This window comes from Lygodium microphyllum, chromosome 4, assembly GCF_053477565.2.
Source record: "Lygodium microphyllum isolate KBCC chromosome 4, Lygodium_microphyllum_v1.1.10, whole genome shotgun sequence".
Lineage (NCBI taxonomy): Eukaryota > Viridiplantae > Streptophyta > Polypodiopsida > Schizaeales > Lygodiaceae > Lygodium > Lygodium microphyllum.
The window spans coordinates 36,412,801-36,432,216 of NC_141138.1; the positions used below are offsets into that span (position 1 = coordinate 36,412,801).

Sequence of the window (19,416 nt, forward strand, 5' to 3'; positions counted from 1 at the left end):
TCAACATAAATGACAAGTAGCATAATACATTTCTCTGTTTTTCTCACATAAAGTGAGAAATCTGCCTTGGAAATCTGAAAGCCAATAATGACAAGATACTGTCCTATCTTGTCAGGCCATGCTCTAGGTGCTTGCTTCAAGCCATACAAGGCTTTCTTCAACCTGCAAACAAACTCAGGATGAACAGCATGCACATAACCTGGTGGCTGCTCCATATAGACCTCTTCTTGCAAATCACCATGCAAGAAGGCATTCTTTACATCCATCTGATGTAAAGACCATCCCTTTGATGCAGCCATAGCAATGACTGCTCTTACGGTTGCTATCCTTGCAACTGGACTGAATGTTTCTTCATAGTCAATGCCATATGTTTGTGCATACCTCTTGACTACTAATCTTGCCTTGTATCTGTTCACAGAACCATCTGCATTGTGCTTCACCTTATAAACCCACTTACAGCCAATTGCATTTTTACCTTTAGGCAAAGGTACCAATTCCCATATAGCATTTGCTTCCAAGGCATCCATTTCTTCATCCATGGCTTTCTCCCATTTTTCTTTTCCCATGGCTTGCTCAAAAGAAGTGGGTTCTGGTTCCTGTATCACTTTGACCATATATGCATAGTGAATGGCTGTAAATCCATCATATTTCAGCCTATCCACAGGATACCTAGCTCTCGTAGACCTGCGCAAAGTAGGTTCACTCCCAGGTGCTCTCAAAACATCCCTGGTCTTCCTTACTCCAAGTGTAACAATAGAAGGAATACCCAACTCATCATCAATGCTCTGTTCTGAGCCACTGGATTCACCATCCACATAAGAGTGACCTGCATTCACATCAACCATGGGCTGATCAACCTTCTCTTTTCCTTTTCGTGATACCTGCATACCACTATCTGCATTACTTTAAAAAGATTCTCCTGATCTCAATCTGCCTGTCCATGGCGAAGAATGTGAACCACTGCTAGAGGACGCTCCAGGTCCACTAATATTTTGTGATTGCTGCTGTGAATTCTGTGCAGCATTACCATTCTGTGCATCTACATCATCAATCACATTTACTGGTTTATACCAGCTACTCATCTCATCAAAAACAATATCTCTGCTCACTGTAAACTTACGAGTAGAAGGGTTATAGCATCTATACCCTTTTTACTGCAGAGAGTAACCAATAAAGATGCACTTCTCAGCTTTTGGATCCAACTTGGATCTTAACTCATCTGGCACATGTACATAGGCAATGCAACCAAAAATTTTCAAATGAGAAATATATGGTTTCCTACCAGTATACCTCTCCTCTGGAGTCATTCCATGTATTGCTGCAGTGGGAGTCCTGTTCATTATGTAGACTGATGTAGCAACTGCTTCAGCCCAATAAAAATCTGACAAGTCTTTTTCATTGAGCATGGCACGAGATACCTCTCCAATATGCATGTTTTTCCTTTCTACAATTCCATTTTGTTGTGGGGTATGATTGCATGAATATTGCTGCTTTATGCCATGCTCCTGCAGGAACCTTGCAAACTCATTTGAGAGGTACTCTCCCCCTCCATTTGACCTTAGGCATTTTATTTGCAGGTCTGTTTCTTTTCCAACCATAGCTTTAAGAGTTTTGAAATGCCCAAAAACTTCACTTTTCTTTTTCATAAAATACACCTAAACTTTTCTGCTATAGTCATCAATAAAACTGACAAAATAATGACAGCCTCCAAGAGATGCAGCTTTAGTAGTCCACACATCAGAGTGGATTAATTCCAATGGCTTCTTACTCTCTTGAACATGTCTAGGAAATGGTTTCCTTGCTTGTTTTCCAAACTGACAGGCTTCACATACCTTATGCATTTCTGCAACCTTGAATTTGGGCAATCCTGCAACAATATTTTGGGCCTGCGTTGATTTAAGTCACTGTACATTAACATGACCAATGCGTTTAAGCCAGATATCAATATATGTAACTACACTGGTCCCATGTGCAAACATTGCTGCACTCAATTCAGACATGTCTGCATCCAATGTAAATATTCTGCCCTTCTTCTTTCCTTTTGCTATCAAGCGACCTTTATTTTTCATATTCTCAACAAAGCATCCATGAGGATTAAATCTGACCTGCAAGCCCTGCTCAACCATTTGACCAACAGAAACCAGATTCTTGGTGATATTTGGGACATGAAATACATCAGACAGGTATTTCTTTTTCCCATCCTGCATAGACAAAGGAATTTTTCCAATCTGCACAATAGGATGTGCAGTATCATCACCAGTCTCCACAAATCCTGGTTTTTCCATTTTCCTTGCATCCTCCATCCATTCTGCATGACATGTCATGTGGTTTGACACACCTGAGTCAACATACCATACATCATTGCTTTCTTCTGCACTTGTCACAGAATTGTTCATGTGCTGCACCATAAACAAATGCTCATTTCTGTCATCACCCTGTCTACTAGAAGATGCATAATTCCCTTATTGCAGTTTTCCATTCATGATGTCATTCTGCTTTTTATAGCAGTCTTTAGCCATATGACCCATTTTACCACAATAGTAGCATTCAACATTACTATTTGCATTTTGGCCTCTTTGCCATCCACCACGACCTCTTTGGCTCCCCCTGCCTCTGGAGTTACCATGTCCTCCTCCATAGGACTGGTTTTCTTGAGTTTGCTGCATATTCTGATTTCTACCACGGCCTCCAAATCGGCCTCCTCTACCTCTGCCTCTACCTCTTCCAACATTTGAGTAGAAGACATCTTCTTTTGAAGTTCCTCCTCAAGAAGATGCACCACCATTTCTTTGCTCCTCAAAAATTAGAAGAGCAATCAGCTCCTCAAAATCAGGAAATCTTTCACAAACTGAAATGGATGTCCGAAACTGTGCATAATCCTTTCCTAGACCATTCAAGGTCACAGAAACTAAATCATCATCTTTCACTGGCGACCCAATGGAAGCAAGTGCATCTGCAATCTTCTTCACCTTCATGTGATAGTCATTGATGCTCATATTTTCTCTTTGCACATTATGCAACTCTTGCTTGAGCTACATTTTCCTGGCTTGCATATTTGTGCTATACATTTTTGACAAAGTATCCCATGCCTCCTTTGGTGTACTTGCATCTTGAATATGCACAATCATAGAGTCTGAAATGCTGATAGACACCCAATACATAACTTTCCTGGCTCTCTCATGCCATGCTTTAAATGCATGCATTTGCTGTTGATTGGGAACATCAGGAAGAACTGGTTCTTCTTCATTTCCTGCAACAAATTCCCAATATCCTTTTTCCATAAGAAAATTCGTCATTCTAAACTTCCATGCTTGGAAGTTGTTCTTGTCAAGCTTTTCAGTGACAATCTGTGAGAGAGAATCAGACGCCATTACAGAACACTGCAAAAAATTATGTCACTGCAATGAACACAGCTTCAGCCTCACAAAGGCAAATTTGCAAAACTGACGAAAGTGGTATTTGACCACACAGTCACTTCCTAGTGACGATTTTGCATCAACAGGAAATAGGGATGATTTTGTAACTCCCAATGTCTCTGCGCACAAGCATATGATGCAATTTCTACAGTAACTTTTCACCGACCTGTAGAACAGTGGCTGCACAGCATAAAACTGGGCCTTTTCCTGAGTGCGTGCAGAAAACTTCCGCCTCCAAAACAGGCCCCAAAATGGCCTCAAATCAAAAAAACAAGGTCGCCAAGGGCTAAAGCCCTTGCTCGCAGCATATACTGCCCTCTTGCTTCACCGCGAAGGGTGTCTCAACCTGAGACAATGCACTCCTGCACTTTCCGGCTGTGCTACCTGCAGAGATCTGCTCCCAAAATAGAAAATGAAAGCAACACTGCTCCTCTTACCAGAACACCGCGAGCTTGGCTTGCTTTCTTGAGCTCCTTACCACGAACAAGGCTCTGATACCATGTCAAGATTGTGGGAGAGAAGGAAGGAGTCTCACTTGTAGCTTTCTTGCTTGCACAATGGGGGAATACACACAAGGGTGGAGGCTGAAAACAGTTTTCCTCTTCTTAGTTGTGTAAGCCAAAAGAACTCACATACAAAGAAATAGAAGAACCCTATATATGGGTCTCAAACCAAACTCAACTAACTAAGGTGGCATACTAACTGAGCCACGAACTAGAGTAGATAAGGATAGCTATCATGTAGCTATTATTCATGGGCAGTGTACCAACCGCGTCTGCAACTGACAAGTCGGTGACATAAATACACAACGGTCACCCTAGCGTATCACGAGTGGAGCTCGATATCTCAACAGCCCTAAGCCCACCCACTTGCCCTAGGAAATTTCATAGTTTTATTTCATCCATGGGATATTATCATCGATTCATTAATGCATTAGCTGAGTGGTCGCTATCTTTGACAAATCTTTTATCTCATAGCCATGTTTTTGAAGGGACGAAAGCATGCAAAGTGGCATTTGAACATGTTAAAATGGAATTATCCAAAGTGCCAATTTTAAAAGCACCAAAAAGGGGGGGAGGTTTTCTATATATTTACGGTTGTGATAAGGCATAGCATCAATTGTTGTCCATCCCAAATTTGGGAGCTAGCTTTATCATCTTATTACATTCGCAAGTTGGAAGTTGGAAATTTCAGAGCTTTTATGTTATAACTATTTGGAGAAGGTTTGCTTGACTATGGTATTCGCCACCAAGAAGTTCGGATACTATATTATTTATGAGACGGTGGCATTCTTCACCAAGGCAAAGGGATTATGCTTATTACTGAACAAGCTTCAATCCCTTGATCACCTATCCAAGTGCTTGATCTCTTTGAAGGAGTTTGACTATGAGATTAGAAGCAAGCCACCAAAGCTGAAGGATATCATGGAGTGTATAGTAGATTTTCATTAGCCTAAGCTATTACACATTCTTTATCAACAGGCAATCCGACAAAAACTCTTTCCAAATCTGAGAAGAGGAAGATTAAGTAGCAAGCACTTTGCTTTTCAATACTAGCAGGTGTTTCATATAGGAAATGTGTAGATGAGATTTATCGTCATTGTGTGGTGCCTGATGAGGTACCATGAGAGCTGGATTTTAAGACCCGATTCTTGAAGCGTTGGATCCCGTTTCTGGAGTCGAAAAGTGCGCGAGAGGCATTAAAAGGCCATTTTTTATGAAAAATCAAATGGTGGCGGATGAATAAGCTAGAGTTTTCCTAGATGCATTTCGACATCAGGAATCCAACACAAGTCTCGGTTCCTCGATCAGAGGTCATTTGACCCCCCATTTAATCCCCCCAAGGTTTGGCGTTGTAAAGCAGCCATTGGATTTGGGAGCTGAAAAGTATGTGATTGGGCCTAACTTTATAGATTTCAATATCACGAAGTCGCCTGTCCAATGGGATTGCGAATCGGAGTCCGTTTGTATCCCCAAATGAATCGAAACCCGTTTCGCGGCAGTGTGAAAGTGATTTTTTTGAAGTGGATATTTTATAAATGAAATGAAATGAAATGAAACTCTAAATGAAAAAACATGCAAAAACATGTCAAGATGCAAGGAGGGGGCGTTTTTTGATTGACGCCCCATTTTTGGGGGGTTTGTGTGCCTCTTGGATGCTCAATCATGTAGAGAGAGAGGGGGAGATCCCTTATTTATGCAAAGAGGGCAAGTATTTGATGGTAAACATGTGTAATATGATGAAGGGAATAAAATTTTGATTTTTAGTTTTTCTCTCTCCTCCATCCCTCCTCTTGTGGGTTGTTCATATGCATTAATGAAAGAGAGAAGGGGGTGGGGGATTGATGACAATTTTGAAGAAAACGATGCTAATGGAGTGGTAGAGGATGTAGATTGGGGATGGAGAGCACATCAACGGCAAGAGGGAAGCATCAGCAGCCTCTCAATCTCAGGATACGCGCCTTGAACAAGCGGGTTTCTATGAGTAAGTGGTCTTTTTCTTTGTTTGATGAAAGATAATTGAAGATGATTGATCTTGGTTGCATATGCTGAATTATCTCTGAAATGAAAGAAAAAAACCAGAAATTTTGATGACATAATAGTTTTTCCTCAAAACACATAAAACCCACAAAGTGTAGTTTTTGAAGAAATCATGAAAATTGGGGATTTTAGTGAGTGTTTTAAGTTTCTATGGAATTAAAATGAATATAAAAATGGAGTTGAGTGGTTTTGATCAGTGAGAGCTCACAATTCGGATTTTTCATAATTTTTAAAGAAAATAAATAAGAATAAATAGAGAAAATGGAGATATTTAGGTTTTTTTCCATAAATAATTAGGAAAAAATATGATTAATGTTTGTGGATGTTTAGTAAGGTTGAGGCATGAGGATTAAGCCTTAGATCATCCTTGTTTGTATGTTTTAGTGCATTTTTATTGCTTTCCATATGAAAAAATGACATACAAATGAACCTTGAACCTATGCAACGTGGTAAAACCTAAGTGGTAGGGGGAAAAGAACGGTTGTGGAAGCATTTAAGTGCTAAAAATGAAGTAAAGTTTGATCTTTTTTTCATGGATGTCATATAGGATGATAATCATTTAAGTTTTAAGAGGCTAGTAGCACGAGGTAACTCGGTCCTACTCTCTAGCAATGTAGCAATAACACATAGATTGGAAATCATTGAACAACTGATTTTACACTCCACTGTGCTAATTTTTAATTATAAATGTTTGTGCACAATAAGCATCCACTTTTGCATTTTTCATCCCATATGGTATAATCTCCTGGATGCATAGCACCTGTATGCTAAACATTGACCAACACTGAGAGTGTGAGGAAGTCCTTGTTGCTGTAGGTTAGACGAGCAGTTTCTTTGGGGTAAGTTCAGTGAGGAAATATTTACTTCTTGATCATTCATTAAATCAAAGAGTGGACTATGCATCATGTGTTTTATATGTTGAGGCAGCGCATCTTTTGGCCGATCCCCTTGATGTAGGAGAGCTGTAGTGGAGCCATGGCAGTCAGCCCGAGAGGTGCTTCCCTATGTTTGTGCTATGAGGTTTTATGCCTATATGTTCTGGGATCTCCCTCATAGGACAAGGGAAGGTAAACATTGGATTGTGTCCTAGTACAAATGCAAAATCAATATTAGAAGTTAGTGTAGTGTTAGCCTTAGATGCTCCTAGCCGCGAGACCGTGTGGGGTGTCTTGTGTGTCTTAGAGGTCTGGCTAGTGCTAGAGAGCTAGTGTCGGGCCCGTTTTAGGTCCTGACAGGTGGTGTATTTGCCAGGATTTGCCTATAAGTGGCGCGAATCTAGGTCATGAAGGGACCTATGTTTATTATGTCCATTAGGAGTGTGCTAAGCAGCCCATAAAATGGGGTTCGTTCAAAGATGGAAAACCTTGGCTTTCCCTATACAAAACTTATTGATGGACTTAGTTAGTTATGTAGAGCATGAGTCCTCTACATAAGATAATTTAGGTGATGAGAAGAGTAACCAGTTAGTGGTTACCCCATCCTCTAATGCGTGCGATGGCAAGGGCCGAGGTTTGCCTTGGTGTGGTCTCTGCCCAAGAGAAATCAGGTGTAACCATCCATCAACCTAGAGGGCATGGAACAAGTATGTTGGAAGCTATGGCAGTCATGGCATCAACAAGTGAAAGCCGTATTGCCATGGGAAAAACTCGACATATAGTGGAGTGCAATTATGGCTTAAACATCCCATGTGGTGGGGCATTGTGCCAAAATTTTAGGTATCACAAGGATGTTAGAAGCCCTAGATGTAAAAGGAAAACCATTGCTTAAAAGGCATGGTCCCTAGGTCCTAAGTGCTAAGGATAAGTTTGCTTTTGATAAGGGCTAGAATCCCAGGCTAGATAAAGCCATCATGGAACTGCCTAAGAAGGGGCAAGATATGGAAGATCCTCTAAGAAAGGATTGGAATGACATGCTAAGAGCTATAGGCCTCCCTAGACCACTTTATGAGTTGGCAGAAAGGGACGTTAAGGATAGTATCAACCTTCCTACACTAATAAAGGTGGAAACTGAAGCGGTTAGGGACCCTAAGACGTTGGAGCCAGGTCATGATTATGAAGATTTCAATGACCCAGTGCTAATCCCAAGGAGAGGACTAAATGCCCTCCTCCTTATAAGGATCTCCCACTGTTTTATGGGCTGGTAAATGAGGACCCGTTGTTGCACTTAAAAGAATACAGCCTAACTTGCCTTGCAAGCGGGTATGATAATATACATCGGATGCTCGTATTCTCAAGTACCTTGAAGGGAGAGGCTAGAAAATGGTATTGGAGCCTCCCAAGAGGGTCGATTAAATCATTCAAGGAGCTGCACAATAAATTTTTAGATGAATATGAAAAGAAGGTGCCTATGACCCAGGTCTTAGGGCAACTTATGCAGATAAGACAAGAGTCTTACCCTTCTACTAAAGAATACGCTAGAGCCTTTGACGATATCTTGAGACTTTGGCCAAGAAGGACTATTGCGTTGCCAAGTGATGTGCTATGTGAGCTCTTTATGAGCGGCTTAAAGATTAATACACAAATCCAAGTGAGGGTGCAAGATCCTAAGTCATTAAATGAGGCCAAGAGGCATGCAATTGACTATGAGCAGTATATTCAAAGATTTTGGGAAAAATTTTGGAGTTTCCCCCGTTCAGTGCCAAGTACATCCAAATATCCAGCCTTTTCTACATGGAGAAGATTCATTTGCTAATACCAAGACAACCTTGGCAGGGGATCTTGGTAGCCAGAATCTGCAAGTAGGAAATGGCAATTCTATGAGCAGTGATAAGATGCCTCTTGGGGATAAAAAGATTCCACGGCCAGAAAGTCCCATCAAGGCTTGCAACAGTTTCACAAGAGGTAGTTGCGATGGCGGCATTGATAGGAACATTGAGCCTATGGGTATGGATAAGCGTGCTATGTGTGGCCCTAGTTGTGCTCCCCGTAAGGCTCTTGAAAGACCTTTCCAATTTATGGATAAATCATGCTTTCGAGTAGAGGATATTCCTTTTAGTAAAAGCATGGTTCCTATGGCTAAGAAGTTGCAAAGTGGACAAAGGAAAGGGAAGACATCTCATATGAAGATGTACCATGCCCAAGGTCCACCTATGTTGAGTGAGGCCATTTGGCTATAGCAATAAGTCCAATTAGACCAATGCGGCAAAATGAGGTAGTATAAGAATATAAAAAGGAATATGAGATGGGTTTGGAGACCCGAAATTTCTAAATGTGTGGTTGGTGTGCCAGATGAAAGGCTAGGAATTCCATGTGGATATGCCGTGATGATTTCTTGAGTGGATGAGATCAATGGCCATAATGACACATCTGACAATATGAAGAGCCCTAAGTTGCATCTAGGTGATGGGCCTAGGGTTGAAGTTCTACCTAGTTTGGGTTGCAACATTGACCTATGCCAAAATCCAAACAGGGAAGGTTCAAATGAGCACAAAGCTGTGATTCATGAGCCCAATGAGATCATTAATTTAGCTCAGTACCCAAGAAGAGATGGCCCTTACTACCAAGATATCAGTAGAAAGGCTTAGGCTAATGGATCTACAAAAGCCCAAGATCAAGCTTTTAGTTGACTCGCATAAGTAGTATGTGGATAGCCCTCACATCTCATGATATCTTTGGTCTCGGCTAGCTAGATAAGATGCAGTATATATGCCAAAAAGACTATCCACCAGATGCAGCCAAATGAGTTATTTTTATTAGGCCAAGAGGGCCATTTGTCTGTTTAGTGCGGGTGTGGTTAACGGTTTTTGTTTTAGTGTTGTGTTAGACAGATTACATGGAACTTGGGGGGAGCCTTTGCTGTGTTGGTGCTTCTCATGGCCCAATCTAGGTGATATCTTTCCTTTATGAGTACCTTGTTTTTATACTATATATGTTTGGCTACTTGTGAGGGATTTCTTTTCTTATTGGGGACTGGCAGTCAAGGCATGAAGTCCCAGGTTTAGGTTAGGTATGGCTATGGGAGGTCTAAGAAGTTGTTGCCTCCTCTTGCAAAGGCATTATCAGGCACTGAAAGACCTCTTTTAGAAGGCAATCCTAGTGACCCTGTTCTACTGACTTGCTTGTAATGGAGGGAAATACTTAGGTCAAGTTGACCTAAGTATAAAGGTGTAAGGGACACTACATAGGTACCATTTGATGAATACACACTTGTCCTTTCACATTCTTCCCTGTCCTTCCATGGCTACCAACCATTTCTCTCTCCTCTTCTTGCATTTCTCTCTCTACTTCTAGTCTTTCTCTCTCCTCGTCACCCTCTTTCTCTCTCCTCTCTATAGTCTCTACCTTCTCCTTCTCTCTCCTAGGTCCCCTTCATTGCAGTTGGTATCAGAGCTTAGTTTTTAGATCCTTTCTTTTCTCTCTCCTCATTTTCAAAACTAGTCTCCTTTTAGTCAGAAACCCTAGTTATTCAGACACACAGGTACACAGGGAGTACTGTAGGCAGAGATGGCAGCCTTTCTTGGAGTCTTAAATGGAGCTTGGACCAAAAATGGAGGCAGAAAGACAAAAATGGCAGGTCATTTTTTTTCAACATTGAGGTAAAAATTCTAGGGTTTTAGTGGAGGAGGACACTGCAACACTTAGAGGGAGCACTGGAGTGACCAGTGGGCATTCCCAAGAAGCCAGGCAGCATTGTAGACTTTTCAAAAGAAGACAGGGAGGATTGATCCTTCCTTTCTCTCTCCTCTTCTTTGTCTTCCTTCTCTTCTTCATCTTCATCATCCGACACCTCTTTCGTGGTGGTCTTCTCAGGCCACAAAGATGGGATAGGTGATGAACTCATAATGTTTCTTAATCAAGTCTTTCCACCTCCTCTCATCAAGGTACTCAAGCTGGTCTTCCTTCAAGTAAGGAGTGATCTTCGTTCCCCTGCTTAGAGGCTCTCTAGAGTCACGGGTAATAGTAAAGGAACCACCGGCCTGAGACTCCCAAATGTACTACTCGTCGTCATTGTGTTTGGTCGTAACTACCACCTTCTCTGCCACAAGATACGCAGAATAAAACCTGACACCAAACTGACCGATCATGCTGATGTCTACCCTGACAGCCCGGGCTTCCATGAATTCCTTAGTACCGGATCGAGCTATAGTACCGAGATTATTGACCAGATCTGCTTTTGTCATGCCAATACCGCTGTCGATGATGGTCAATGTGTTGGTCGCCTTGTCTGGAATGATGTGAATGAAAAGCTCCGGCTGAGAATCGAGCTTGCTCTTGTCAGTCAAGCTCTCAAACCGGATCTTGTCAAGCGCATCAGAGGCATTGCTGGTTGATTTCTGCCTGGAAGGCAAAGGTTTCGGTCTCAGCCGCCATGGCAAGTCTGTGTGGAAGAAAACAGGCAGTGAGATAGGGAAAGATGAGATCTCTGGGGTAAAATGAGAAGGAAGAATGCTGATAGTAGTCCTTTCTCTCTCCTCCTTCCTGCTTGTTCTCTTCGTCCAAATGTTGTAGAGAGAAGCCATGGTTTGATCCAGAAGATGCTCAGACACTGGTGCTTCCGTCGGAGGAAAACAGAGGCAAATTGGCAGACCCTTTCTATCGTTTAGAACACTTGGAAGAAGATGTACAAAAAGGCTAAAGAAACAGAACCTTTACTTGTACGCATGCAACGTGTATCAGATGTCAAGCATGAGAAGGACTATTTACTTAACAGGTCACTTAGAGCTCAATTACGAGCACAAAAGGAGCGAGTAGCTGCAAAAATAGATTATCCTAAGAAGTTGGGACTAGGCATCAGACTTCTCCCTCCCTCAAAAGAAGATGCAGAAGAGGCTCTTAAAGTCAAGTTTTCCAGGAACTTTGAAGCCAAAAGAAAGTGAAAAAGGGCAGCTATACAAGCATCGTCAATTTTCTCAGGTTCTTCAAAGCAATGCTATTCTTCTCCCATATATGAAGATCAAAAGCTGCAGTTGCTTGCAAAAGTAAATGCAGCTGCAGTTCATAGCTTTGTTACTGGCACGGTCAAACCATCCTCTCAGCCTAAAACCATAGAGGCAACTCCAAGAAAGAAATTCAGGATCACAAAACCAACTTGATGGCAGCAAAGCTAACTTCTGTATTAGCATTTTCAGTCTAGTCTTACTGGTTTTCAAGCCAACACCAGCAAAGTTTGGTTTACAATTGATTCTGTCTGGATATATCATCATACACTATTCTAGAGGAGTTCATTGTAAGGAGTTAGTACGGGGACTTGGAAGAGAAAGCAGAGTTACAATCCTGAACATAGTATGACCAGAGTACATGTTCTGCTATTTGAAGGGATCCTTTCACCCCATTCAAGATCTACAGACCCAGCTCTTGGGATCCCTCCCTGTTTCCCTTCACCCGCAGGACTATATGTGCTGCCAAGGCCAAGGTCTGTTGCTACTGTAGCTTTAAAAGTCCTCCTGAGGACTTGTCTTCTGAAAGGGAGATAACAACTCTTCCAATGATGCTTGGACAAAAGTGTATTCATTAGAAAGAAGAGTCGCAAGAGTCCACTGCTCAGGTCAATGCTTTGAAGCTGAAGCTTCAACACAAGGATTAGAACCTTTTTGACACACAGCATCCAAGTCATTGTTTGACAGATCCAGGGTAGTCAAAAGCTCTAACTCGGCAAATATATCAGGAAGGTTGCTTGGCAGTTGATTACCACTGACATTCAATGTAGCCAAGTTGCTCAAGCCAGAAAGAGCAAATGGTAGATTTCCTGTGAACAAGTTGGAGGACAGAAATAGTTGTTGTACATGGGGTGGAAACTCATTTTAGAGTTTCTAGAAGCATTTGGGACAAATATAATTCATGTCAAGGCAAACAAGGGTACAATTATTGCGTGCAAGGAGTGCTGAAAAGGCAGTATCACACATCTTGCTAACTCCACTTTCACTGTCTTGCTTCAAAAGCTGGGGTTGATCCTCCCCTCTACAAGAGCAGTTCTGCCTCTTGACATACTACTTGAGCTATAACATTTTTGCAGTAGCAAGCACATGTAGCTCAGGATTCTGAAGTAACAAAAGGCTTGGCACTTTGATTCTCTTGATAGTGGCACTTATATGCTCATGTTGGTATGAAGATGTTTATGCAAGTGGCAATGGTACTCATGGGATATGCCTATGCCTTTGATTGGCAATCTTGGCAATGATGCTTATGATTGGTCTTGAGATGATCATGTTTGACAAGGTTATGCTCTTATTGGAAAATGCATTTGGCCATGGTGGCAATGGTTTGGATCATATTAGCAGCGACTTTCAATCTACAATGATTTATAGGACAACTTCCAACTCATAGGTCTCCCAAAGGGTCCTCATTCAGTTTGATAAGTTGATTAGACCCTACAGGGTATCGACTGTTCAAAATAGGCCTCTTAGAGTTAAAAATAGGGCACTGGACTGCATAGTTCAGTCACGCATTTCTTATTTACAGAGTTAAAAATAGGGCGCTAGACTGCACAGTTCAGCCACGCATTTCTTATTACAGAATTTTATGTATAAGACCTGTTATTACATACCTATGCTCTTTGCTTAGAGGGGATCAATACCTTCGACTAAAGCTTGAAAACTCCCCAATCGGAGCTCCCATTGGAGAGTTATAGCCACTTTTGTATGCAGTGATCCTGTGGGACAGGCAGCAGTCCTACACAGTCAGCCCACAAAAGTCTATTACAGCAAAGACTTCTTGTGTGATCGAGTGCGCACTCTATAGCTTGATTCGAAGAGGGCATCCTCCCCTTTGATTTGAACTAAAAATCTCCCCATTCTGCCGTATGGTTTGGGAGATACACTTAGTTTTGTCCCCAGAGGTACTGTGGGACAGGCAGCAGTCCTACACAGTCAACCCACAAAAAGTGATTATAGCAAAGCCCTGATCATTTACTATCAGAGATATTTTTATATAGCCTCATAGAGGGGATCGAGAGCTTTCATTTGAATCAAACATTTTGGTGATCGGAGCTTTCTAGCTCAAGATATCGTCATTTCTGTAACAAGGGGTCTAGTGGATTGCACTGGGGATGGCAGGCCACAAGGGTAAAGCAAAGGCCCAGGAGGACTTCCAGCATGAAATAAGAGACTCCCGTGCATCAATGAATGATCCTAGCTCAGCCTAGGAGGATCGTGAAGACATGTTTGAAGAGGCTGCCCCCGAGATAGACCGCTTATCTATACTCAACCAAACCTTATGTCAACATGAGACCCGTCATGCTGAAAGACATCGAGAGGTGGAGCAACGCCACAGGGAGATGGAAGCCAGGACCACCATCATTCCGAGATGATGGCCAAGATGGACCTACTCATAGAGCGCATGGGTGCCCTCATCCCCGCCATTGCCCCCCCCCCCCCCCCCCTCGGATCGACCCAAGGAGTATTTCCCTCCCCGTGAGGCTAACCGCCCTCCCTTGGAGACCGGGCATGGCCCACAAGGTCTCGGTGGTATCCATGGCATTCCCCATAGCACTTATGGGACGGGTGAGCCTTCCACCCGACATGATGAACCCCTCCTTCCCTCTCCCATTACGAATCCTTCAAGACCATCTTTGGCACCCCAGCTTCCTCATAGTGGAAGCTATATGCAAGGGCAAAATGCAAATTTTGAGCAGCATAGTATGCAAGGTGCACATGGGCAACATGCACATGGCAGTTTTGGGCAGCAAGGACCCAATGTTCAGTTTGGTTTGCATGTATTGCATGGGCAGCATAGAAATTTTGGGCAGCAAGGCCCCAATGCAAGTGCACATGGGCAGCAAGGCCCTAATAATTAGTTTAGTCCACATATAATGCATGGGCAGCATGGCACCCATGGACATTTTGGTCAGCAAGGCATGTATGGGCATTCTCATGGACATTATGAGTACCATGACCATTGGCATGGGTTCAATGTGCAAAGGCAAGTGCATGCACCTACTTATAGTCAACATGTATATGATGCGTGTGAATATTATGAGCAGCAGCCACATTCCTACGACCATCCATACGGACAACATGAGCATTATGGTCATGAGCATGAATAGCCATATGTTGTATATGAGCAGCATGCTTATGTACGTGAGCAGCAAACATCAATGGAAGCAAATGCATATGCTCAACCACATTGTCCCTCGGATGCGCAACAGGGCTATTATCACCATATGCAGTATGGACAGCATGAATATAATTATGAGCAGCAGCCACATTGGTATGACCATCCATATGGATAGCATGAGCATTATGGTCATGAGCATGGACAGCCATTTGTTGTATATGAGCAGCAAGATGTCTATGAGCAACATGTTAGAACTATTACTAAGCTGACCGATGCTGATGAGCATGTGTGTAAATTGCTATCTAAGGCTAAACGCATTAGACACCTTACTAGTGATACGATACGGGAATTGCATGCTGTGGGCTTATGCTATCGATGTGCTAAGCCAATATCTTGTAATCATCAAGCCACATGCAGGGCAAAGACTGCCAAAATACTCTTGGTATTAGAATATTATGATGCAAAGGATGGTGAAGATCTTGTTGAAGACCATTTTGGTATGGGTCCACAACAAGAACCTCAGTTCAAGAAAGCAGATCATGGGCAGCGTGTGGGTTTGGATGATCATGACCCCATGCAGGAGCCTCGTTAGTCCACAGACCTACAATTTAAATGCTTGGATGTCACTAAGAATGCAAGGTCCATGAATATGCAGCATTTAGGGGTTGATGCAGTCCATGCAATGGTGACTTCAGCCTCATATGCTTTAGTTATACAGAACATGGTGATGCCTGAGAGGCTTATGGAAGAGCTAGAGAATACCACCATACTGATCATGCTTCCAACTGTACTTGACTTTGACCTTATGAAAGATGATCCAATGCATGGCAGCGATACTACTTTTCCTTTTGATCCAGGTGGTTACAGGCTGACCTTGACCCTCTGCATAGACTAGTACTACTCTTGAATATTATGAAATCTTTTACTGGGTCTGTGCCAAGAAACCCCCCTACTATCTTTCGTCACTTGTAATGCTGTACAGAGTAGTACTCTGCAGTCCACTACTTGGCTATACCAATAAGTCTGATCTTTGTTTTTTAGGACAAAAACTTCATTTTGAGTGGGGATGGATTGTAATGGAGGGAAATACTTAAGTCAAGTTGACCTAAGTATAAAAGGTGTAAGGGACACTGCATAGGTACCATTTGATGAATACACACTTGTCCTTTCATCTTCTTCACCTTCTTCCCTGTCCTTCCATGGCTGTCAGCCATTTTTCTCTCCTCTTCTTGCCTTTCTCTCTCTACTTCTAGTCTTTCTCTCTCCTCGTCACCCTCTTTCTCTCTCTTTCTCTCTCCTCTCTGCAGTCTCTATCTTCTCCTTCTCTCTCCTAGGTCCCCTTCATTACACCGCTAGGCAGCTATTCTAGAAATTTTTATTAGTTGTGACGCAATTAGAGAATCTTGCACTTAAATATCCAGAGAAGAACAAGTTCTAAATCTAGCCAACAATAAATAATACAAAGGTGTGTAAAAAGGGGTTTTAACCCCTCTAAAAATAGTAAAAGAAAGAAAGAAAAATCATTGAGTAGTTGTTCATTGCCTTGTGAAGGCCTGGTAGGTTCCTGGGGATGAGTAAGACCTAGGGCCGATGCCTTGTCTTCCTAGGGGTGGCAACTAGCTGAAAAGTAAAGAAAACTAAGGACTCCCTCCTTTTTACATACCCAAGTATGGAAAATAAAGGCCTAAAAGGACAATGTGCTAAAAGAAAATATTTATTGCTCAAGCTATAGGAGTCCTCACCTAGGAGGAGCTCTTGGTTGAGTTGTCGTCAGTTAGGAAGGTAGTTCAGACCACCACTTAGGATGACTTCTTTGATAGTTCTTTTTAGCTTGGCCATGTTGGAGTAGTTGGTTAGTGACTAGCTTTGGGCTTTCTGTCAGATTTATGCTAGGCCTACTCCTTGTGGATTTCATGCCTTGGTTTTCTCAGGGGGTAGGGTGAGAGCTGTGGAATGTTTTGTTGTGTATTTTTTGTATCAGCTTGATGCTCTTTGTGGGTATGCATGTGTAGACCTGTTAGCAGAATTCGACGGGATGAGTCGCCCTATCCCGTGGTCACCAATGAGAGATGGATTTTAGGACCCATTCTTGAAGTGTAGGAGTCCGTTTTTAAAAGCCGAAAAGTGCCGAGAGGCATTAAAGAGCCAATTTTCATGAAAAATCAAACGATGGGAGATGGCTGAGCTAGAGTTTTCCTAGATGCATTTCGACGTCAAGAATCCTACACAAGTCTCGATTCATGATCCGAGGTCGTTTGACCCTCCATTTAATCCTCGCAAGGTTTGGTGTTGAAAAGCAGCCACTGGATTTGGGAGCCAAAAATTGTGCGACAGGGCCCAACTTTATAGATGAAGCTGCTCGTTCAGTCGAATTGCAAATGGAGTCCATTTGCACCCCCAAATGGGCCGAAAACCCTTCCGCGGTAGTGTGAAAGTGGTTTTTTTGAAGTGAATATTTTATAAATGAAATGAACTAAAACTCTAAATGAAGAAAACGTGCAAAAACATGTTGAGATGCAGGGAGGGGACGTTTTTTTATTGACGCCCCCTTTTTTGGAAGTTTGTGTGCCTCTTGGATGCTCAATCATGTAGAGAGAGAGGGGAAGATCCCTGATCTATGCAGAGAGGGCAAGATTTTGATGGTAACCATGTGTAATATGATGAAGGGAATAAAATTCTGATTTTTAGTCTTTCTCTCTCCTCCTTCATCTCTCCTCTTGTGGGTTCATATGCATTAATGAAAGAGAGAAGCGGTGGGGGGGTTGATGACAATTTTGAAGCAAACGATACTAATGGAGTGGTAGAGGACATAGATTGGGCTGGAGAACACATCAATGGCAAGAGAGAAGCGTTAGCGGCCTCTCAATCTCGGGATATGCACCTTGAACACGCATGTTTTTATGAGTAAGTGATTTTTTTCTTTATTTAATGAAAGATAATTGAATAAATGGTTGATGATGATTGATCTTGGTTGCACATGTTGAATTATCTCTTAAATGAAAGAAAAAAACTAGAAGTTTTGATGATATAATGTCTTTCCTCAAAACATGTAAAACCTACGAAGTGTGCTTTTTGAAGAAATCATGAAAATTGGGAATTTTAGTGAGTTTTTTGAGTTTTCATGGAATAAAAATGAATATAAAAATGGAGTTGAGTGGTTTTGATAAGTGAGAGCTCACAATTATGATTTTTCATCATTTTTAAAGAAAATAAATAGGAATAAATAGAGAAAATGGAGATATTTGGATTTTTTGCCATAAATAATTAGAAAAAAATATGATTAATATTTGTGGATGTTTAGCAAGTTGAGGCATGAGAATTAAGCCTTAGATCATCCTTGTTTGTATGTTTTAGTGTATTTTTATTGCTTTCCATATGAAAAAATGACATACAAATGAACCTTGAACCTATGCAACGTGGCAAAACCTAAGCGATAGGGGGAAAAGAATGGTTGTGGAAGCATTAAGTATTGAAAATGAAGTAAAGTTTGATTTTTTGTTTGTGGATGTCATATAGGATGATAATCATTTAAGTTTTAAGAGGCTAGTAGCATGAGGTAACTCGGTCGTAGTATCTAGCAACGTAGCAATAACACATAGATTGAAAATCATTGAAGGACTGATTTTACACTCCACTGTGCTGATTTTTAATTATAAATGTTTGTGCACAATAAGCATCCACTTTTGCATTTTTCATGCCATATGGTATAATCTCCTGGATGCATAGCACCTGTATGCTAAACATTGACCAATGCTGAGAGTGTGAGGAAGTCATTGTTGCTGTAGGTTAGACGAGTGGTTCCTTTGGGGTAAGTTTAGTGAGGAAATATCAACTCCTATATCATTTGATAAATCAAAGAGTGGACTATGTATCGTGTGTTTTATATGTCAAGGCAGCACATCTTGGGGCCAATCCCCTTGATGTAGGAGAGCTGCAATGGAGTCGTGGTAGTTAACCAAGAGGTACTTCCCTATGTTTGTGCTATGAGGTATTATGCCTATATGTTGTGGGATCTCCCTCTGAGGACAAGGGAAGGTAAACGTTGGACTGTGTCCTAGTACAAACACAAAATCAATATTAGAAGTTAGTGTAGTGTGAGCCTTAGACACTCCTACCCACGAGGCCGTGTGGGGTGTCTTGTGTGTCTTAGAGGTTCGACTAGTCCTCTAGAGCCAGTGTTAGGCCCATCTTAGGTCTTGACATACCCTTTATTCTAAAGGAATTTCATGATTCAACATGTAGAGACCATTTCACTAGATGGCTCACCGCCCCAAAAGCTTTACGTGTTGGTATTGGTGGCCGATGGTTTTCTAAAATGCTTTTGTCTATATTAAATATTGTAATGTTTATTAGAGACACAATGCTAGAAAAAATCGTAAGCGGCCACTTAATCCTATTCTTGTGATTTTACCCTTTGAGAAGTGGGATATCAATTTTGTTCAACCTGTTCATCCTCATCTACTATGCAGA

At 41.8% G+C, this 19,416-nt stretch overlaps 2 pseudogenes; one reads left to right on the forward strand and one right to left on the reverse strand.

Annotated features, from left to right (window-relative positions):
* Positions 1 to 10,507: 10,507 nt before the first annotated feature.
* Positions 10,508 to 11,351, reverse strand: LOC148036943 (heat shock protein 81-1 pseudogene; annotated as a pseudogene).
* Positions 11,352 to 11,356: 5 nt separating this feature from the next.
* Positions 11,357 to 16,090, forward strand: LOC148036944 (uncharacterized; annotated as a pseudogene).
* Positions 16,091 to 19,416: the final 3,326 nt, after the last annotated feature.